This window comes from Pezoporus wallicus, unplaced genomic scaffold (genome assembly GCF_028554395.1).
Source record: "Pezoporus wallicus isolate ANWC-B61680 ecotype Strahan unplaced genomic scaffold, APGP_CSIRO_Pwel_v1 contig_2, whole genome shotgun sequence".
Taxonomy (NCBI): Eukaryota; Metazoa; Chordata; class Aves; order Psittaciformes; family Psittacidae; genus Pezoporus; species Pezoporus wallicus.
In genome coordinates, this window is record NW_026639478.1 from 2,173,021 (window position 1) to 2,186,181 (window position 13,161).

Here is a 13,161-nt window from a genome sequence, read left to right on the forward strand (position 1 = left end):
TGGGTACCAACAAAAAAGCTCAGACACTAATGCAAAGTTTTTAATTTCTTAGTGCGTTGACATCACTTACTGTCTTTCTCAATGTATTTTTATTTGTTTGATCTTCTATAAATTTTTCTCTTTGTTCTTCAGATGGAATAGCAAATCTAGTTCATTCCAAAGACATTCTGCTGCTATAAAGTAACGGAAACACCTTTAAAAATTTAGAGTTTTAAGTGATATCATGTCCCATAAGAATATTTGTATCATTACAGGACACAGTATCACATTGTTCTGTGGAAATCTGAAATTCCACTAATTTATAAGAATATATAGCTATCTCAGCCATCTGTGTTATTTTAATGCAGATAATTTATTGGAGTCAAGAGACTAAACATTCTATTCTTGCTCTGGCTCAGTGTGTGATTTTGGCTACGCCAACCTATGCAAACCTTTTTTCCTTTCTAACACCTTCGTATTAAGTTACCTCAGTTAAAACTTCTAGCGAAGGCTTCTGGTCACGGGTTAAGATTTTTAAGCTTGCAGCACTTGCTGACTGCATGTCCTGTCTTACCTATGGCTGGGCCCAGTGGTATTTTGAAGTGAAGCTGGTGGTCATCTCTTTCCATAGACTTGTGATCAGATGAGAGCTGTCCAAGGGAAGAACAGGGCCAGTAGTGGCTGATGGTAGGTGGATGGTTAAGATTTAGCATTTTGGGTGCCATGATTTGTCAGGACTTGGCCAGAGTGGGGCTAGTGAACATCAGGAAAGAGGGAGGACCAGTGTAGGAGGCAAGGGCTGCTTGGAGGACCAGAGCTGTCCATCCAGCATATGGCCACAGAGGACATCTTCATAGTGAGATGTACTCCTGGATTCTACCTGGGGGCAGGGACATGTGCTCAGGATTGTTGTCCTCCTTCACTATGTATGCCTGGCACCCACTCCACCTCCTTCTCAGCAGGGGCCACTGCCATCCTGGCCACACAGCCCTGCGGCATCCTTCTTAAACTATTACATGTTCTAAAAGGAAAAGGACAGCTATGTGAAGCTTAATGCAATCCTTGCAATGTCTGAGTGGGACTGTCAACTGACCATATGAAATTTAATGAAAATTGGGAAATGTCCAAAGATGCTAAAAAATGACATGGCTATACCCTTCTTTCCTCTTTCTCCTCTCATACACACACAGACGCAAAGCTGAAACAAATCAGTGCAGAATCAGTGGCCAGCAGAATGATAGACAACAAAAGATCCCAGAAAACTCTAAAAGGAGCAAGAAAACCCCTGAACAGTTGTGGGACTATTGCTGGAGACAGCTCACAGCGTTGCAAGGATTAACAAAGAAAGATCAGAAGTGTTGACTAGACACTTTTGTTCTGTATTTGCAATGAAGCTGGAGAGTGTATCTATCCCGACTGACATTTCTGCAGGAGCAGAATGTTTATCTCTGCAACAAAGGAAGATCTGAGGCAGCACCTGCTAAAATTAAGATTTTCCAAAAACAGCTCTATTAATTTGCACCCAGGAGTTTTAAAGGAAGTGGCTAAGGAACTTTCTGAAACACCCTCATTAATAATTCACAGATGTCAGGAGAATTAGTCAATTCTTGAGTCTGAAGGTCAGCAAACACTGCTCTAAAGGGAAAAAACCTGCTAGAAAGCTTGGGGGGGGGGGGGGGGGGGAACGACGACAGATCAGAATCAGAACTAATATAGGGAAGTAGAGACCAGCAAGACTGACAGTTCCAGATACAGCTTGGAAACAGATTTTTAGGGCAACTATAATGAAAGATTTAGATTCTAAATATATACTTATATATGCATATAAAACAAAGGCTAGCCATAAAAAGTGCATAGTACTAGTTCAGGTACTTCTTTACTGAGGCTTAGGATGAGAGTTTTCATGAACTCACATTATCAAGGTTACTGTAAAGGAGGCCAAAGGACAGTTTGGTGCATGTGTGTTGCTCACAGTGGGAGGCTCATCTGGGGATGCTGCTGCCCCAGCTGTCCTTCTGTCCCTGGGGAGGATGGAGTGGCCCTGCCCTATTGGGCCACACTTCAAGGGGCACCCATGGGAATGCCCTGGGAAGCCCTCTCCAGGCCTTGTCCAGGTGTTTGCAGTGAGGCTGATGGCAGATTTGGGGTCAGGAAGACATTTGTCTTTGAATCAGGGGGGCGAAAACCTTGACCTACTTCCCAAATGCTTCCACAACCCGAATGGCTGCTGCCAGGTATCCCCAGCCAACTCAGGCCGAGGTATAATATCCCTATTTTTGTTTTAGAGGATCCACTTTCTTGCAAAAATAAACGGCATTTTTATTATTATTTCCAGTTGTTACATGATTCTTATTATAGTTCAGCACTGACGTCAGCAATAAACAATAATAGGATTGTGAACTATTGCTCTTTCTAATAAAATTATGTTTCTTCTCTGCATTATAAATCTAATAGCTATTACATCAGTACCCATAAATATATATCACTGCTTTACCTTTTTAATATATACAGGGCATTGCATGCCCCAACAGAAAATAATCAGATTTTTTTTATAAGTTAGCCACAGCCATTATTAGATCATGAATGCCTAATAAGTAGAAGTAGAAGATATAATTAATGGGCAGTTTTCGTATCATTTTCTCTTTTTGAAGGGGGAGAAAGAGGTGGCTTTTACCTGCTTTTCTTTCCCCTCTAAAGCTTCAGCCTCTATTCTGTCATCAGTATTTCCCCACACTTTTCCTTATAATTTCTTTCCCTTTCATTTTTTTTGCAGGTGAAATGCCAGTGAAACAGCTCTGCACAAAGGCAGCGCAATTTCTCCAGAGCAGTGCCGTCGAAAGCCCTCTCATCCCCAAGAAACAGCCCTTTCCTCCACCACTTTGTGCCAATCCATATCCTCGCTGTCTTCATGGCTGAGCATCGTTGCTGTGTGTCCTCTCCACCATGGACCCTTTTCCCTCTTCCCCTATTTTTTGGTTTGGCCCTCCCATGCGGCCAGACCTCGTGGTGCTTGTCCTGGTTTTGGCTGTAACAGTTATTTTTTTCTTCTTCCTATTAGCTGGTGCAGTGCTGTCATTTGGCTTTAGTCTGAGAACAATGCTGATAACACACCAATGTTTTAGTTGTTGTTCAGGAGTGCTTACTCTGATCAAGGCCTTTTCAGTGTCTCATGCTCTGCCAGTGAGGAGGGGAACAAGAAGCTGGGAGAGAAGAGACAGGACACCTGACCCAAACTAGCCAAAGGGTTATTCCATACCACAGCACATCATGCCCAATATATAAACTGAGGGCACTGAACTGGAAAGGACAGATCACTTTTCAGGTTGGGCTGGGTATCAGTCAGTGGGTGGTGAGCAATTGTATTATGCATCACTTGTGTTTATTGTTTTCTTTTCTTTTCCCCTTGAAGTTTTATATTCTCTCCCCTTGTTATTTCCCTTATAATTGTTGTGATTGGTGGTAGTAGTTTTATATGATACTTTAGTTATTGGACTGTTCTTATCTCAACCTGTGGGGTTTGCATTCGATTCTCTTCCTCATCCCACTTAGGGAGGGGAGGATAGAGGGGTAAAAAGTCGGGCAGGGGGGGTGATCAAGAGGCTGTGTGGTTCTAAGTTACCAGCTGAGCTTAAATCACAACAGTGCCCACCCTCAGTCTCTGGGCCATGGGTGCCTGAAGGTTTAATGCTGGGGCTCACGTTCCAAGCAAGGCAGCAGTGATGGCGCCACCACCCCAGCCCCTTTCCAATGCCCCCCATCCTGGTGTCCCCTCATGACCCAATGGAGCCTTTCTGGAGAGGATGTGCCTGGTGGCACCCTGGGGCAGTGAGCGACATGAACAAGGCTCTGATCTATGGAAGCGTGTGTGAGATCTGTATAAATAAGGCAGATCCCCCCCTCTGCCCCCCTTTTCCTCCTTCTCCTGTTCCTCCTCCTCCTCCTTTCCTCTCTCTCAGCACTGATTAATGTGTTGAATGAAACCTTTAAATGTTTGATTTCAAAGCATAGGGATTTCCCCCCCTCTCTTTCCGCCTATCTGTAAAGAAGAGGGAAAAAAAAAAACCCTCCACGATCATGTGGGAAATGTTGATTTTAATGGAAAAATTGCATTGTGCCGACTTTCATAGAGTAGAAAATCCACAGAGTGAGACTTCAGGCTTGGCACCTGCTCCAGAACCTTCCTGATGAAGCAAAGGTTGTCTTCATTAAGAGCATTAATATTCATGCAGCATGGTAATTTTGACACAGAAAAGGTCTCTGTAACCTTTTCTTGTGTGAGAATTTTTTACTTCTCAAGGAAATTACAGTCCAGCAATGACTTAATTAATGCTGGGTTTCTCCAGCGGGTTTTGAAGAGCTGTCAGTTTGGGCTTGCGGTAGCTGTCAAGCAGGGAGAGGGCTCTGGCTAGGTAGATTGAAGGGAGGGAGGGAAGACACCCAAGCCCCCAGCATAGATCCTTGCTGCTGGGGTGGAGTAATGGGGAGGACAGGGGGACACAGAGCTCCCATGTTAGTTTTAATTTAGCAAGCCTCTTTCCCCAGCGCTGGGTCATTTATTATTGATACAGAGGTCACAGCTTGAATTAGTCCTTCATTTCTCACTTGGCTTATTCGTTATTTTCATTGTTATTCTTACACTTGTGTAATTTTCATTTTGTTCTCCTCTTCCTCTAGCAGCACACTTGGAAGTTCTCAGGAGGAGCCCGCTTTGAATGGTGCACAACCTCTGTTGCGAGTGCTGGGAAGAAAGGTTGAAGCATCCTTCTGCTTTCAACAAAATATTTATATATGTGCATATACATACGCAATCAGATAAAAATACTCCAGAGAAGTGAGATGTGCTGCCAGAAAGGAGCAGCAGCAAGCGGGGCTTTTTTTAAAATCAAAGTTTACATTCTTCTCCAGTGATGTCAGTCATATTTGCAGACGGGGCATTTCGGCATGTGGCGCAGGACCTGGCAGCGAGAAAAGGAGCTTCTGATTTCTCCCTCCTTTCCCTCGTTTGATTTTTTTGGGGTAGCTTTTGGAGGAGATTCTCTGAGGATCTCTCATTTTCTGATGCTGTTTGCTTTCTATTTCTCCAGATTACTCTGAAGTGTCCCAGCTGCTTTCCTGGACCCAGGACTGCTCTCTGGGTGATGTTTTTCTGCCTCAGCCTCCTCTGTTTGTCCTGCACCCCCAGAGAGCTGCACCACAACTACCTCCTTCCCACTGGAGACCAAGAAGAAGACTTCATCATCAAGACTTAGAAGGCAAACTCAACCAGCTAACACTCAAGCTGCAAGTCCCCCAACCCCCAAGTGGCTCTGAGAAGAAACTGAAGTTTTATTCTTCTATCAAATATATTCAAAATAATTGGGTTTTCTTTGGTAGCAGTATTTAAGGCTTGTTTCTTCCTCCTGGAAATTAGTGGTCCCAAAGCAAAACTCTTACAGTCTTCAAAATCTGGGTGTCCAGTGCCAGGAATTACAAGACACATTTGATTATTCTCTAGTCTAAATGAGGCAGGAGCGTTATGCCAGCACCTTGTTTAAAGGTGATGCAGAAGGCCAAAATGAACATTTAAATTACGTCCTTGAGGTATGAGCATTTTGAATATTTTAAGAAGGGAGACTTCATATGACATTCATTTTAGCGAGCTGTAGCCATTTATTCTTTACTCCTTGTATTGTCAGAAGCTAAATCCCAGCAATGCTGCTGATCCAAATTTCTGTTTCACATGTTGGAGCCTTGAAATATGAAGGCAAGCTGCAATGTAAGTGAAACCCAGGCTAATGGCACAAAGATGCACTGAATGACAAATGGAACAAAACTGAAGGGTGTTCAGCTGAAAAATATACATTGTAGTATGTGTGCATGTGTATAAATGTGCAAATAGTTTAAAACTTGTAACATTCTGCGCATCCTCCTTCATCCATTTTACCTTTTGTAATTGCCCATTTACTGCGGGCATTTTAGCATGCAGGACTCACTGGGTTTCAAACCAAGGGAAAAGGATACCTGAAAAAAGAACACCAAAAGAAGGTGATCAAGAAAAAGGAGTCCTTACGTGCTCTGAGGTCACTTAGACACACAAAATCTCTAAAAAGGTCTGCACTGCCACTGGAAAATTTCTAGAGGACCACAAAACTGAAGAAGACCAAGAGTTACCACATCAGATTCTTCATCAAAACCCCATTACACACACACACTGTGGAGTTCACCTCGGACATCCATTTCAAGACACCTTTTCAGAAATATTTATTTAAGGCTGCATTGCTAGAAAGCGAGATCCTAGTGAAATATAACTGCTTTGGGTGACAGATCGAGAGTTTGTTAGAAGTTGGGTAAAGTTGTAGATGGTTAATAGAGTCAACAGAGTGGCAATTGGGGTCTTAGGAGGCTTTGGCCCCTTTCTAGGTTTACTTTGTTGTGCATCATGCCACTCCTTCTTCCCTGCATGATGCTTTCTGGAAAGAACTGAGGGAGAGAGATGCTGTTGCTATACCTGCCTGACCCTCCTGCTGCCTTACCTGGGACCATCCACTTGTTTTGGGGGTTGCACTCACTTTTTCTCCCTGTCGCTTACCATTTAATATAGTGCTAGCACACATTGTTTTGGTAACTAGTAACCAGCATTTTTACTGTGGATGATCTCATGGCTCTGGAGTCCAAATGAAGAGATGGCTGCAGCCAAGAGGACTAGGATCAACAACTGAAAATGTCTAAGATGAAAATCATATCTAGTCTCATTAAGACATGGGCTGAGCCTGCTCCTAATTCTGATACCTCACTGGAAGCCAAGCACCTCCAAAAGGACTGTTTTTGCTGAAGAGCAGCAATTTCATGTGGTTATCTTGCAGAATGCTCTTTCAGTAAGAAACTGTTTAATCCAGTATGACATCCAGTCCCACTTCAGAAACCTCTCTGACTTGCTTTTCCTATACCAGACAAAAGAGATGAGAACATTTTCCTGATCAAAATGTGGTTTCTTTCCAGGTACCAAAGCTATTCCAAAGTAAAATGGGTTTTTATTTATGCACACAGGCTAGAAGGATTGCCTCAAAGGGAGTTTTCTAGTCCAGGGGACAAATAATAGGAGTTATATTCCTTATCATCACAGCAAATGAAATTAATACCTAATATTTCTTCTGCCTAACAAAGTAAGTAATTAGCAGTGCCATAGTCAAGGGAACATGCAGGTAAATGGAGCAATAATTGGGGTGATATAACATTTGCCCACTTCTCAGATGAGGGATAAGGAGCAGGCCAGCAAGTGAACCCGCATTTTATTTACTGCTGCACCACTGGTAATTAGACAGCTTGCCATAATGGATTAGCAGCAGCCAGTGACACCCGTTATCCCTGGCAGTGCATGCTGCAGAAGAGGCTGCTAAAGGCCAAGAAATACAAGTGTGTAAAAGATAAGAATAGCAAGTGCCCTCCCCATGTCAGGCTGACTGGGAGCTGAAAGCAAGCAAGAAAGTCAATCTCTAAATATGCCAGTTAATTTTAATGACATTGAAGTTTTACTGACAAGTCTGAAGTATTTTAAGTAACGTCAGAATTATCTTACTTGGGAGAAAACCGACTTTTTATGATCTTTTTTTCATGTATAAGTTGCATTACTGTTTTATGAGGGAAGCCTGTCAATTTGCCTGCTTTGAACAGAACACCTCTGCAGAGATGTACTCATTGCACTATATACCCTGCTCCATCACCAGTGGAAGAAGGTATTTTGGGAAGGCTATGCCCACAGTGCTGTACTGCCTGTGTAACCTCACTGCCAGCCTGGAGCTATGCTGTTCAGCAGCAGCTCTGCACCCCTGGGGCAATCCCTCTGGCAAGGCAAGGTGACCTTTCAATGCAGACCTGCTCCATTGGCACCCTCGTTTCCCAAGTGTGAAGCTGGCCTTGCACAGGGATGCTCAGGGAGCCCCCTCTCTCTCCAAGGCAGCATGAGCATCACCACAGCAAAAACGGAGCTCTGAAACATCCCAGGGAAATGAGAGAAGGTCTTGGCTTGTTCACTTGATTGATTGATTGATTGATGATCTTCCAGCAGGGTATAAATCTCCTCGCATCTCTGTGTCTTTCTCTGGCCTGAACACCAAGGAAACACTAACATCTCCTCCCTGCAATGTGAAGGGAGCTTTGTTTTTCCCAGTTCACGTCTACCCATTCTTTCCAGGGTTAAAAGAGGGGCCATAGGGTTTAATAGTCCCCCATGACTGTGCTATAGGCACAGGTTTTAAAAAAAAAACAACATTTTGTTGACACTAACATTGGTTTTATTTCTGAGCAGCCATCAATTAGTTCACAAGCACTCACACACACAATAGCACAAAGGTGCACATCCCAGCCCTGAGTCAGAGAGATCTATTTCAGTAGTATGTAAAACCCAAACTGCTTCTCAGAGCTGGGGCATTCTCTTTTGGGGTTTTGCTGCCACTGGGCTCTTCCCAAGACTAATGGCATCATCTTCCCCAGACACTTTGTACCAGCACATCTTGCTCTTGTTACTTCTCTGGCCGTGTTTCAGTGCCCTTGGCCATATTTCTACCTGCTTCTCCAGCTCTGCAGCACAGCTGACTGTGGAGAGAGCTGTTCCTTTCCACACTTTGTTTCCCTGTTATGAAGGAACTTTTCCTGTGCAGTGCTTAGCCCCTGCTGGCCCCTGGTCACCTATATTGGGCCATGGCCTGACTAGTGATTTAACCTTTTGGCAATCACCGTAGGATTTCATTCAGTGGTTTTAACAGCAATCCTGTCCTCCGTTAAAAGGCTATTGTGTTTTAAGAGCAATCTCCATAAAACCCTCCTGGGTTCAGCCTTACTAAGTTCAATGTTTTTTTTCCACTGGGCAAAGCCTACCTCTGGTCTCAGGTGGAGGCTCTTGCCCTCTGTTTTTCCCCTTCTCTATCCTCTGCTGTAGGGCAGCGAGAGAGCCCAGTTTGTGGAGGCACCCAGCAGGGCCCCATCTCCTAGCAGGGGAAAACCCCTTCCCCCCACCAGTGGGCCTCCCTCCCACCCCTATTCCCCACTGCCAATCGCTGTATCCTCCTTAATGGTATTACAGCCATGAAATATGATTTTCTTCCAGTTGGGAATAGGAATTTTGCCATGTTTTGCTGAGCAGCACATTTAATATAAATAATTCCTACTGCTCACAGGCTCCCACTTTCATGTAAAGGTTTATGCTGAGCCCACAGCAAAGAATTTTAGGGAAAGGCTATTCATTAAGACCCTGCCTTACTTGTCTGTCACTTCCAGAGATCCCCTACAGGCAGAAGGGGTCATGTAATGTCTTATTTATATCAAGCCTTCCAGTAATTATTTTTCTCCACAACATTTTAGCACACACCTGTTTTTTTTCCTCATTTCTCTATTTGTGGTGCTTTTTGATTTTTTTTTTTTCCCCACCCCAAGTTGCTTGTTCTGATGCTAGCAGGAGACATCCAACCTTTTAAAGAAATCATTCATTTTTTTAAAGGTTGAACATGTCATGGTAAGTTGGTGTACCTAATATTAAATCCCAGCTGTTTCTTTCAAAGTTCTTGAGCATTGGATAACTTGCAGAGGCACTCATGAGCTCTGTGACCCTGGCACAGAGGGTGGACGTGGCATGCAAAACCACTGATGGAAACCACTGAGAAGCACACACATGTCCAGAATAAGGACTGAATCCTCTTGTGTACCTCAGCCTACAGTCGAAAGATCGCGTACAGGATGCAGAAATAAGCTATTACTGTTTGTTGCTACCCATTTGCTCCACAGGAGCTGCTCATAGGAGTTCTTGTCACGAATAAACCATCACAACATGGATCTTCACTGGTAGCCTTAGCACAGGCACCAGCTGCTGTCCCATGACCTAGGCAGCACTGCTATGAGCAGTTAATCAGAGCATCCTAACCAGGTGAAGATAGACTCGAGTATCGGCAATGTGCTCTTTCCATCCTCGATGTAACATCTGTCACTTGAGTTTGTGTGAGCTCCACAGCTGTAAGTACCAATTCCTGTGCCTGGTGCTTCCCAATCCACCTTGTAAACACAGCAAGGGTGGAAACAGAGGAAGAAAACGTTACAGAAAGAGATGGAGTTAAAAAAAGGCAGCAAGGTGACCCACTTTGCACAGGACTGGTCTCTGTGAGTACCAAGGAGCTGGCAGCAGTGGGGAGGCCGTTGGAAACAGTCAAAATGCACCTCCTGCACGCCTGGCACTGCTCTCAGTGGAGCTGCAGAAGAAGTGTTTTCATGTCTCTGAGCTTCCAGCCCAGCCAAGCAGTTTAACAACCCGCCGTGGTTGGCATGAGCAGCCAGTGCTGGCCCTGAAGTGCCACCTCATGGTTTTGAAATGCCACATCCTGAGAGGCCTCTGCTCCGAGCTCAGGGAAAGAACCGAGTACCTCTGTGAGCACGGCAGGTCCGTGTTAGTGGTTTACAGCTGGCCACCAGAGCACAACAGATCAGGACTAACTCAAAGTGCTTTTTTACAAAGCTGCAATATAAAGATTGTAGCAGGCCGGCTTTAGGACTTGGATGGGTGCACAGGGTCAAAAAAGACAAATGGAGAGTCAGGGCAGCAGTGGGTGATGGAGGAAGGTTTAAAGCTTAGCCTACGGAGCCTAAGGAGCAGACGGAATTGAGAAGTGGAATGAGGAGAACTCTGAAAATACCCGAGAAGAGACAGCTCACAGGATAAGGCATCCTGACAGATATGAAGAGTAATGGGGAAACAGTCTTACAGCAAAAACCAGGGGTGCAAGGGCAGGGAGGAAACTTCATCGCGTGTTTACACAGAAGAGCTGATATGTTACAGACCATGTGCAGACATGATTTTAAGAAGTAGCCAGTGATTCTGGGTGCCACATGGAAGAGCTGACAGCCTGAGACACCTTCAAGTGATTTGACTGTTTCAGTTTTGGAAAATGAGACACCCGTAAGGCCTCTCAGGTTTAATGTGCATAGCCCCCTCTGAATTGTCACAACCAGAGCCAGCCTAATGCTGTTTTCCTGAAAACCTTGGTCCCCATTTATGAAGTAAATGGCCTGAGAGCAAGCGGTGGCTGCAGCTTGTAGTGGTCTGTATCTTCACACAACACCCAGCCAGGCTCCACATGGACCCATGGATGCTGCTCTAGCCTTACTCTCATCCAGGCAACTCTCCAGAGGTGCCAGAGGCAGTGAAGGCCAGGCTTTAGCAATATCCTGTTGCTCTCACAGAGCTATTCCTTGCTCATTCACTTTGAACTTTCCCTTCACAGCCCTGTTAAAAGCACCCTGATTCTTCCATAAACTTTGTCAGCATAGTCCATGCAGCAGCGAATGCTCAACTAAACCTGCATGAACCACATCCCGGTGCAGAGACCTCCCCATCTTTCTGCAGCTGGTAACCTTGCACACATGTGTGCTTTCTGTGCTTCACATGGGGGTCAGCAGCCACAGCTCTGCAGGCTTCCATCACAACAAGCCTCCAAAGACTGACCCCACAGAAGCTATGCCACCCCACGGCTAATCTGACCAGGCCTGCAAAGGCTGAAAGCTGTACTTTGTTAACATTTAACCTTGCTTAAGCCTTGAGCTTGGGCTACTTTCAGCTGCCCCAGGATGATTGATAAAAGACCCCTCGTGGCATCACTAATTTGGGGGGCAGTGCAAGCTGTATGGGTTCCCATGCACACATATGGAAGAGCTTCGGAGTGTCAGATCCAATACTCAATCTCTGTATCAGCAAAGGTGTAATGAAATTCACGTTATTGCTCCTTGAATAGCTTAGATTTAGGATTGTGTAGAAGAGAGCTCAAGTCTCGGGGCCGCTATTTGGGTAAAAACTTGGGGAAGTAATTCTCCCGCTTGTGCTATTAAGCATGTGGTTTTCTTTATTTTGAGATCTCACTTTGCCTGGTATACATACACCCATATATCTCACAGCGCTTGTATGGAAACCATACACAATAACAAAATAGCCTTATGTACCGTTAAGGCTGGTTTTAAAATTTACAGGGTATAACCCTCTTTTTTTCTTATATTTTTTTTTTACTTTTTTGTTGAAAAGAAAAATTTTAAAACAGTTCCATATAGTTAATGTGGTGTTTGGCCTTCCACTAAAAAGATACTATTAAACCAGTCACAAAAACACTAGCAAGTGAGCAAATGTTTAAACCACAAATCTCCCTAAACTCCTAAGGGAAGGAAGGGGGTGGGGGGCTCTACCAGTTCCAAAATGGCAAGATCATATATCAGAGGTGAATAATAATGTGCAAAAAATATGTTGCAAGGAATAACACAAACTAGGAGGGGTGGAAGAGAAAGCACTTTAAGAGATGAAAAAGCTTAAATCCAGGAAAGATGGAGATTATAGTAGTGTAGGGGTGACCGGTTTGCTAAAGGAGTGGGGGGAGAGATGTAGAGGGGGTGAGGGAGAGAAAGAAAAGAAAGAAAAGCAAAGCAAGAGAGAGAGACAGAAAGAAAGACAGAAAGACAAAGCAAGCAAGCAAGAAAGGAAGAAAGAGAAAGAAAAGTGAAAGAGGGAAAGACAGAAAAGTGAAAAAAAAAGAAAAAAGATAAAGGAAAATAAAAAATAAAAATACAAATAAAATAAAAAAAGATTATGAAAAGAAAGAAGAGGACTGAATGGGAGTGAAGTAGCAGGGTGAAAACCACCCTGGTTGTGGCAATGCAAATGAGGCCTCTCTGAACCAGCATGCACGAAGCACGACTGTATATTCCATACACGAGACAGTTAAAAATTTGAACATAAGGTAGCATTTCCTTTATCATATCCCATAAAAATAGCAATTTGCTAAAGCCCTTGTAGCACAGTATGGAAGGTGGTGTATTTTACTGATAATGTAGAGATGACAGATAGTCCTATACTAGGAGGTTTCAATGGTGTCTTGCTGTATAGCATAATAAATTGTGAGGAGCAGAGACAGAGGACAGTGCAGGCACTGCTCCACCTCCAGTAGCCAAATAATTCAGCTCCAGCTCAGTAATTATGCTGTGTGAAAATATGGGATTAATTAGACTGGTACACTAACACACTGTAGTCTCATTAAAGGCTGAACAGCATTTTCATAGATACTGCCACTTGAACAGGGCTGCTGCTAATGTGAAAAGACAAAGTCTCCTCTTTTCACACTCCTTCCATATTATCTTACTTAAGGCCACTTAAGCAAACTTCCAAAGGCAGCCTGGCAGAAA